This window comes from Epinephelus fuscoguttatus, linkage group LG20, assembly GCF_011397635.1.
Source record: "Epinephelus fuscoguttatus linkage group LG20, E.fuscoguttatus.final_Chr_v1".
Classification (NCBI taxonomy): Eukaryota; Metazoa; Chordata; class Actinopteri; order Perciformes; family Serranidae; genus Epinephelus; species Epinephelus fuscoguttatus.
The window spans coordinates 28,269,829-28,280,863 of NC_064771.1; positions in this window are offsets into that span (position 1 = coordinate 28,269,829).

Here is an 11,035-nt window from a genome sequence, read left to right on the forward strand (position 1 = left end):
AAGTTATTGAATGAAACAGCACCACCTGCTGACCTATTAGAGTTACAACTGCAAAGTAAGAGAACAGTAAAACACCTGTTCTTTTTTCCTTATCTTACTCACTTATTTATTTCATCAAGACATATTAGCTAATGAAAATGTGACATTAATGGCAATAAATGGATACATCTCTAAACCTAGTGAGCTGGCTTTGAGTGACTTTGAGAGACCAATTAACAGATGAGGCTGGACTCTTGCATTGCAGGAGAATTTCATTTTATATACATTTGTTGTAAATGTAGGTGTGTTTGTGGTTTAAGCTCTAAAATAGAGAACAAAATTATAAACATGCAAATCAAATATCTTAACAGAAATTGTGTTTGATAACTTATAAGTTTGTAGGATTTTAGGGGAATTAAGTGGCATCCAGTGGTGAGGTTTGCAGATTGCAACCGGCTGAAATTCTCCTGGTTAGAATTCCTTCGGTGTTCATTGTTCAGGAGAATTTTACCAGGAGCCATATTATCTGCGGAGGTCTCTTCCTCTCCAAGACAAACATTTATAAAACAATGTGTGGATCCACCCTAAAAATGTACGTGTGGACAAATTTGACAGTTTCTACAATCAGGCTTCCACCTCACCACCTGCATTCCTAATTTCCTGTCTACAAAATGTTCGTAAGCATGGGTCAAATACTATGTCGCAACTTTTACGTGGGAAGTGGCCAGTGCCTTTTTCCGGCGTTGTTTTGTGCACATGCAGCATTTATAAATGAGCCATTATTTCCTCCTAAATCCAACACACTGGACCTTTAAATTCAGTTTACAGGAGGCACACAACACTTAGCTTTAGCTTAGCACAAAGATAAAAAAACAGGCAACAGCTAGCCTGGCTCTGTCCAAAAACAAACAAACAAAACAAAACAAAACCCCCACCTCATTAGTAACCCTGAAAAATGGTGAATTGCTGTTTTTGCATCCAGTTTTCTGAGACATAATTTGTGAAGTAGTGTGTTTCAGACATGCTGGTAAGGTTTGGAGGATTTTGTTACCATGGGACAGAGCCAGGCTAGCTGTTTCCCTCTGTTTCCAGTCTTTATGGTAAGCAATTTACGTGCTAAATTAGTGCTCTACAGACAGATCTATACGTTAATGTTTGTGTTTAACTCTTTCTGGATCAAATCTCTGAAGATCCTGTAGGCTACCCTCATACGAGGACATCACATTTTGGGTTTACTGGCCCTTGTACTCCATTCTGCTTAACTTAGACCTTGTCCATGTTCGTGGACACTTTCTTGTGCCATCTAGTGGCAGTAAGAGCACGATACTCTAATCACTGTAAAAACAAGATGGCAGCCATCTCTGCCAAGTCAGTCTGCAGCTGATCCCGACACAAACGTGGACAAGGCTCAAAACCGGATCACATTTTATGGTTGAAACTTGTTTATTTATGATTAATAACCTTTGTAACTTGATATAACCCAGAATTTTTTTTTCTTTAACCAATTTTAGCAATGGTAACAAACTAAGATCCTGTTAAAAGAAAGTACTCGTTTAAAGCAATGGCGGGTGCTGGTCTTTCAAACAGGGGGAGCTCACTTTAAGTTTACATCATAAAATTTGTTGTATTGTAGCGAGGCAGTAACTTATAAAAGGAGCATTTAATTGAAGCCGTTTTTCAACCACACTCATGCCACAGAGCCACAGCAAAACACACCTCAAAGATTTTCAGATGGGTTGTATAAATGGTGAAAATGAGCTATATCACTTATGGAAATAAGAACTCCGGACGGCACTCTGTCAGAAGACTCCACTCGCAAATATCCACATAGGACTGAGCTCGAAATGTGAAGCACCGAGTGTCCTCTCCTGTCTACCGCTCCATTAGGTCCCAGGGAAGCTGAGCCTGGAAGTGATGATTTTGTCGCATTCATCCAATGACCGTCTCGCTTTGCTGCATGAAAAAAACCTGCTCAGCACTGTCTCATAGGAATGCTTGGAGGCTCTGCGTCCACCGTGCTGACACGAGAATGTAGGACAGGAAGGTCGCGTTTGAAAACTGGTGATAAACAGCTGAAGTTTGAACATCATAGTCATGATGTTAAATGTAACCTAGCGCACGTTTAATGCAATGTAAATTCTTATGTTAATGTAAATTCAATAGTGCATATTTGACCATTTCTTCTATGAAATTTTAGGGGAAGTTCCGCCTCCCTTGCTGTCTCAGAGCAGTGACAGAGTTTGAAGACATGGGGAATTTTATACTCATCAGGTTCTACTGATCTCAAATTAAAAATGCGAATTAACAAAGGCTCAGGTTTCAGGAGGTTGTGTACAGTTATCAAAAAAGTCTAAATATGCTTTGAACATCATTCGTGCCAAGTATGTGATATAACAGAGGCCCGGAAAGGTCATAATTCCTATTCATTCACAGAATCTAACGGGTAACAGAAGACGGCGTAACACCTGTGAACAAATATCCGGGTCACTGCTGAGACCACTGAGCGCTGTAAAAATCCATGAATAAAAAAATATCTTGGTGTAAATTTGAAACCTCTCAGTCATTTTTTTTTGTTTTAATTTAAACAATTTACTCAGTGTTGAGAGGTTTCGTTTTAGCAGTTTGAATGTAGGCTAATGGATAAGAGGGGGGCAGAGGCAGGTGAAGCCTGATTTATGGTCCTGGGTTGAATCATCGACATTGCTACATCGTAGGGTACGGGGCTACGCAGAAGGCTTGCCGTAGCCCCCAGCGTAGCCTGACGTGCACCTCCCCAATAATGTAAAGCCTGATTTATGGTCCTGCGTTGACTCAACGACGTCGCTACGTTGTTGCCGTGACGCCATCGTGAACCCTTCGAACTTCTCCGTCACTCCGTTTCATCGCGGTGCAATTCACCACCAGAGCGGTAGGAGGCTGCGTTCCTTTCCTGAGTGGGTGTCGTCGTCTCTAGTTGATTCTTTGTTTAGCTTCCGGCTTTTCTGGTCACAGAGAAATGAACGCGGAGCATGGACAGACGGCTCCGGCCGTATCCGTATCCGTATTGAACGTTGAGCATAATGGCATATTTATAATGAGCCTTAATACTGCAACATCTACATCACAACAGAAGATCTTTAAACATGGCGGGGATGGCGCAATCTGGAAATACGGAACCGGAAATGCATTGCTACCAAGCAAACCAATCACAGCCCTGCCGGTCTGCGCTGGGTCTGCGTCACCTCGACGTGTAGTTACATTTTTGGGGAGGTGCACGTCAGGCTACACCGGGGGCTACGGGGAGCCTTCTGCGTAGCCCCGTACCCTACAGCCTGATTTATGGTCCTGGGTTGAATCAACGACGTCGCTATGTTGTAGGGTCCAATCACAGCGTCCCAGTGGCTCCAAGGACTACAGACCCATGGCATTGACCTCCCACATCATGAAGACCCTGGAGAGACTCGTCTTGGAGCAGCTCAGGCCCATGGTCAAGCCACTTTTGGACCCCCTCCAGTTCGTACCATCATCAACACCATACGTCCAGCTCTACTGGGTGACAAGCTGACAGCAATGCAGGTGGATGCCCCCCTGGTGTCCTGGATTGTAGACTACTTGACTGGCAGACCACAGTATGTGCACTTGCAACGCTGTGTGTCAGACAGAGTGGTCAGCAATACCCCACAGGGGACTGTCCTCTCTCCCTCCCTCTTCACCCTCTACACCACGGACTTCAGCTATCGCACTGAGACCTGCCATCTTCAGAAGTTTTCTGATGACTCTGCTATAGTTGGATGTATCACCAAGGGTGATGAGGATGAGTACAGGGCTGTTGTGGATAACTTTGTCACATGGTGTGAGCAGAACCATCTGCAGCTCAACATGGCAAAGACAAAGGAACTGGCGGTGGATCTGAGGAGGACCAAGACACCGGTGACCCCTGTTTCCATCGAGGGGGTCAGTGTGGACATTGTAGAGGACTATAAGTACCTGGGGGTACACATTGACAATAAACTGGACTGGGTTAAGAACACTAACGCTCTCTACAGGAAGGGCCAGAGCCGTCTCTATTTTCTGAGGCGACTGAGGTCCTTCAACATCTGCTGGACTATGCTCAGGATTTTCTATGAGTCTGTGGTGGCCAGTGCTATCCTCTATGCTGTTGTGTGCTGGGGCAGCAGGCTGAGGGTGGCGGACGCCAACAGACTCAACAAACTGATCCGCAAGGCCAGTGACGTCGTGGGAATGGAATGTGACTCTCTGATGGTGGTGTCAGAGAGGAGGATGCTGTCTAAGCTACGAACTATCTTGGACAATGTCTCACACCCACTCCACCATGTGCTGGTCAGGCACAGGAGTACTTTCAGTGGGAGACTCATACCACCAAGATGTACCACTGAGCGCCACAGGAAATCATTCCTGCCTGTGGCCATCAAACTGTACAACTCCTCCCTCTGAGTGGCCCTGAGACTATTTCACCCACTGCAATAATTTAATCTAACTTGTGCAATAACCCCATTCACCCTGACTGTATATATTTTGTTTGTGTAAATAATCTTGTTCAGTTTACAATATATATATATGTATATATATATATTTATTTAAGTTTATGTTTGTTAATAATTCCTGTTTATTTAACTCTATATTTGTTAATACTATTGTTTCAATTTCTTATATTTTCATGTATCTTTCCTCTCTTGCAAGGAGCACCTGTAACATAAACAATTTCCCCTCGGGGATCAATAAAGTATTTCTGATTCTGATTCTGATATGTATATATATATATATATATATATATATATATATATATATATATATACATATCCCAGTCTGGGGTTGAGGTGAATAAAAGCACTGTGTTGTGACCTAAATAACATGCTGTTGCTATCTGCAGAAAGTATTAAAGCATGAAATCCCGCATTTTTAATGTACGAAAGCATCCTGTATCATAACTACATGTGTGCCATTTGTAACAAACCAAACTGCGTGAAAATCAGTTGAAAATTCAGTGAGTTATTCTATTTTACTTGTGCATACAGCTCCTTCCTCAATAGAAGTGAATGCACTGTGGAGGCGAAGCGAGACCCATCCAAGATGGCGGCCGGCGAGGACGTCGGCTCCAATAGGCAGCGGCAGTCAATGCGGCGTCTATGTATATATGTCTATGACTTGGGGGTGTGCTTTAATGTCTTTTGTGGCGCTACACATCACATTACCAACAAAATAAAAATACAATCAAAACATATTCATGTTGAGGGACTTTTTGCGACTGTTGTTTCCATTTCCATGGAAATACATAGGGTCTGACTAATAACTGGACAATAATCAGTCACGTCAGTAGACTCCTGTCTGTAATGAACGCTAGTTGACTAGTCCAGCAAGTAGGTGGAACCTTAGTAACGACCTAGCAACGGACCCGTTTTCTAGTCCGCTAGCCAACATTAACTTAATACTTTACAGAGATCGTCGGGTTTCCCAAACTAAATAAATACCCTATACATAAACACAAAACTACTTTGCTAACGCAGTCTTCTTGCGACTAAGATACCCGCTGAAAAAAATAATTTTTCCATCAACAGATTTAGCTGCTGCATCTATAAATTTAACATGTAACGTTATTTTTAAGCTAGCAGCGCTGTGTCACCGGCACAGCTGATGGAGGACGCCAGACATTTCCTCTCACCCAAGAGCATTTTTAAGTCAGAAATTTAAAATTAATTTGAGGGGGAAAAATACATGTAATCATTTCCAAAATCCACAACATGTTTTTATCTAACGAAATATTGTGCTTCACTCCATATGTGATGGCATTCAGCCTTTTTTAAATGCAACTTAATCACTGCTGTCACACTGCGGCTGTCTGCACCCCAGGGAGGCACACACCTGAATCACTTAGCCTTTATAAGTATGTTACAGACTTTCTGCAAATGCAGTGGCTTAGTTAAAGTTCTGAAATAGTTTTATTTAATTTAATTATTCTATACAGTTGCAATAAACAGGCTATCGTGAGCATTTGTCAAATCATTTATTTATTAGATATAATAATAACAACCCATTTTAGGTGGCTGCAGCTTTTCAGGTCAATTGAAATAAAGCAGAAAAAAGTTTCAGATATGTTAGTGTAAAAAATATTGACTTCCAGTGTGCTTATATTTACATATTAGACTATATATTATTTTCAGGGTTGTGAAGAGTTTTCTATAGTTTTGAGAAAACTTGAGTTTTAAATGCACAAAAAAATAAACAGTAACTTAACTGTAATTTATGTTCATTGTTCAACCTCCATTTTACATGAACTTCCATTAAATCAGCATCATATCAGTTTGCTGCTGCAGAGCAGACCTGACCCCTCAACTACACAGCTAAATAAATAGTGTCTGACTATAAGGTGAATATTTTCAGAGGAAACAAAAACAAGACAACAGCTTTAATTAAAGATCAGTCCGATACAGTCAGGGCTTCACATCTGTACAGATGTTATTTTAACAATCCTCACATCCCACTGAACACGAGTCTCTCTGATGTTTAATACTTCAATAATTAAAACAGTCCAATGTTAATATATAGTAGACTACATATAGTTTTTGATACAGTTAAAATGGCCAAAAATGTGAATAATTGTGTTGCAGGAGGATTTAAGGTGTGCCCTTAAATTTTCTGCTTGTGCTCCTAAAGTTTTCAGTTCAGGGCTACAGCTACAGACATTACACATGAGTGATAATTGCTTGTCCATACTGTTGGTATGTGTGGTCGGGTTGTATTGTCTGACCGCAAAGCTACTGGTCTGGTATTGTGGATGGACGGTGTGTTATTTTTGGTGGTAAAATAGAATTAGACTCTATGTGCCTCTTATTTGGTCTCTCAGATTGTCATATTACAAATATCAAACATAAGAGTCTCTTAAATCTCTTGACTTTTGCTGCCAGGAAAAATATTTTGCTCTTTTGGAGCAAGGATGCTATATGTGCTTCTCTCCCCAGTAGAGGCTTTTTATAAAGTCTGGGACCCTTACCTTAAGTACATTGGACCTACACTGTCATCTTCAATATTGCGGGGATTTTCTTTAATCGTCTTAAGCTTGGTTTATACTTGTGCAGCAGACCCTACACTGTAGCCTTGTGTGGTGGTGTGTCTGTGTCACTCTGCAGTTACACCTCCAAAACACTAGTTGGCGGCGGAGGTTTCTGTCTTTCTTCAAACACAAGAAAAAATCACAGCATTCACAGACAGTACGCGTTTCTCAATACTCATGTTCAGCAGTTCGGACTTGTGAACTTGTCAAGTTCACGCGAGAGTCTGGACTTCCCAATAACGGGAGGAAGGGAGTAGTCATTTCTGCTTTTGGAACAGCAGCAAACTTTATGATGCCACCACCTCGGCTCGCCTTGGCTGTTGTGCTGTGTTGTATCCATGCATTTAGAATAAAACACAGCCCAGCCCTGCGTCTTTTCATTGTCATTGTAAGAAATTAATATGTATATGTTTTTAACGTTTCGACATATATAACTGACATACAAAAACACATAAATAGCCAAAATATATTTCATAAAATGTCTTATAAAACCTTTTCCCCCCAGCTGGCTTTTGATCATGTGTAATCAAACTCAGGTGTGGGGGGAAAAGTTTGTGGAGAGTTGGTGGTTATTGTGATCGTGAGCATTGGCGAGTTGGAAATCAAAAATCAATAACTGACATGGATCGGAGAAGGCATCGTGGTGCAGTTATTGCAGCAGGATTTCTGTACCTGCAGGCTGAGGAGGAGGCTGCCCAGCTGAGGAGGCAGGTCCCAGAAAGACAGCAGAGAATGAGGCGGAGGATGAGACGTGCGATGCTTGCAAGTCTCTATTGTTTGATGTTTGTCCAGTTGTGAACAAAGTACCCTGAAAAAGTAGTAATATCACAACAAAGAACAAAAACTCAGTCACAAGTAAAAGTGCCGCAAATCTGACTTGAGTAAAAGTATCTGGGTATTGTCAGCAAAATGTAGGCCTGCTTAAAATGAAAAGCTAAAAGTACTCATTGTGCATAGTGACCCAATTTTAAGTGTTGTAACCATCAAACATGAATATGTGTTGAGTATTGTTTGATCAATTTACACGTAGGCTACATGTAAGCAGCATTTAAATGTTGTCATGGTAGAACTAATTTTAACACCTTTCACTGTTGTACTAGTCTAATGTATAACAACACACAGCAACTTGTAAATATGAAACTTACAACATATAAAACAAACTATCTGAAAAGTAACTATAGCTATCAAATAAATGTAGCTTGAGTAGAATGTACAGTATTTCCCTCTAAGTATAAAGTAGCACAAAATGGAAATACCCAAAGTACAAGTACATCAAATTTGTACTTAAGTACAGTAGCTACTTGAGTAAATATACTTAGTTATTGTCCATCACTGCATTTGTCTCATCATTATGCTGTCTGCATTTTTATGGAGACTTGACAGTTTACTTGATACACAAAAACAAAAGCAGTTTAATATTCAGTCTAACATTATATTGAAGTGTTGAGCTGTAGATTGTGGTGCTGTTGAACTGTACTGGATTACACTGACAGCAGTTTGTCATTTAGTCTGTCCTCACCGATATAAATGGGATCAAACAGGTCAGATGTTCAGAGGAAAACTTTATTCAGCCACACTTCAGGTATACAGTTCATGTCAGATAATCAATATTTAAAATGCTGTTGAATAAAAACTACAATAAATACAATTAATGTTTAAATACAGTAAATAATTTACAATAAATTCTTAAATTAAAATCATTATTGAATGGTAAAAATAACACAAATGAGCAAGAGAATACATACACCAATTACAATTAAATTAACAATGTTACAACAATTCTAAAAAGAGATTCATGTTTTTCATTTTTTTATTTTCAAAAACAGGAACAGGGCCAAAGTCCCATGCGGCAATATGCATAATTGCATGAAGATGTGCCTGTCATTGCCGCATTCTTCTCTGGGGCTGACCTGAAACCATCCTTCAGGCTGTCCAGGGAGAGCATCAACATGCTCATCCAGATGCTGCCCAGGGAGAAGGCCCATGGATGGAGCCATGAGGTGGAGGTGCTGGTGACAGTTTACTGGCTTGCCTGTGGTGCCTGTTACAGGGAAACAGCAGACATCTTTGGGATGCCATTCTCCACCGTCTGCAGAATTGTCCACAATGTTGTGGAGGAAATGATCACGCGACATAAACGGAAAGCTTTTCCCCCACTGTGCTGCAGGGCATCTGTGATGCCAAAGGTGCCTTCCTAGATGTTTACATTGGCAATCTAGGGTCTGTGCATGATGCGCTGGTCCACCGGAGATCGCCCATGTATAAGCAGGCCCTGTATCCACCAGCTGGGCACTTTCTGCTGGGAGATGGAGGATACCCGTGCCGGCAGCATCCTGTGGCCATCATGACGCCATACCGCCATGCCTGTAGCAAGTAAGAACGCACTCACACAAGCACATAGATAGATGCCAGGGAGCTGTCAGGGAATGGTGTCCGAGGAAGGCTCGCTGCACAGCTGTCTGCTCCCCAGCAACTGCCTGCATGCCTGAATGAACATGACTACATCTGACATGTTCATGATAGATATGTGGATAGATGGATTATAGATGGATGGATGGATGGATGGATAGATAGATGTTCATTTGTTGTTATTTTCTTCTGGCTGATTTACATGACTTGTTGACTGTTAATAATTGTATATGACTGTTTTTGTTTTATTGTAAATATACTGATGCCGTTATAACGAAATTCACATCTTTATTAAAACTTACTGACAAGTTTTTCGAAAATGTTCAACAGTCTGTCGGCCTGCTGGGCACCTGCCCTCTCCCTCTCCTCCTCCTTGTTCGTCTGCTCCTTGAGAAGCTCGAGGAGACCCTCTCGGCTTCTCCGTCTCCTCCAGAGGAGGAGGTGGAGGGCTGAGGGGCAGAGGCTGGTGTGCTGACTGTGCCACCCGATGTGGCAACATGCTAATGTTTTTAGCACAAGCCTATGGCATTTTACATTGTATAAATTAGCCTAGCGGCTAGCGGACTTTTCCTCTACTCATATGAAGCCAGGGACAACAGCAACATTTAACAAAGGTAATGTTACAAAATTTGGCTCCATTACAACTCACAAGGTTCACTGACAAAACAACTGTCTTATACTAAACACGTTATCCAAGCATATATAACATGCTAACGATATTAGCACAAGCCTATGGCATTTTACATTGTATAAATTAGCTTAGCAAGGAGCAGAGATTACCTCTGCTCATATGAAGCCAGGATAAATCACACACAAGACTTAAAATGCTATTTTTGTGGAGGCTTTATTGTCTTCACAATTTATTGTTTCTTATCTGTGAAATTTAAGTAGATAAAAGCTTTGTTTCCACTGAGGGAAATGGTTTCAGCTTACAGGAGGTCTGCGTCGCTGTGACGTTGGGTTACATTTCAGATTAGGTGCACATTAGGCTATGACGTAGGTTACGGTGTCGATTCAACGCTGCTGTTTGTCTATCTAGCCTATTTGCTTGTTTGTTGCTGCCTTTGTGTGCTTGTAGAAGGTGATGAAAGTTAGCGATGGATGTAATGCCCACTGTTGTTTTTTTTTCAAATTTATTTATTCTTGTTTTCTTATTTTTAACTATTCACTTTATTTGTCATGCCATGTCCGAGCTGCTTTATTCCGAGTTACACACACACACACACACACACACACACACACACACACACACACAGATGCATGAAGAAGCTTTCACTTCATGATGCAGCAGCTAAAACTGCAAATGTTGCAGGGCTTTTTTGAGCACAAACACATAAATGATACACACACACAGTAAATCCACAGGCAAAAATACACATGTACACACAAATATATCCAGTAGATAGAGGTGCGGATCATGCAAATACAGGCCAGTCAGTCGCCTGGTGTGCATCTGAACCACACAGGATGCCTGTATGTGCTCATTTCCTGTTGTGAATGAAAGGATGCTCCGATCAAATGGAATCGGTCGATATTTGTTGCTAATTATTTAATTACCGGGCATTACATTTACCAATAAGGAAACCCTGATTGTAACAG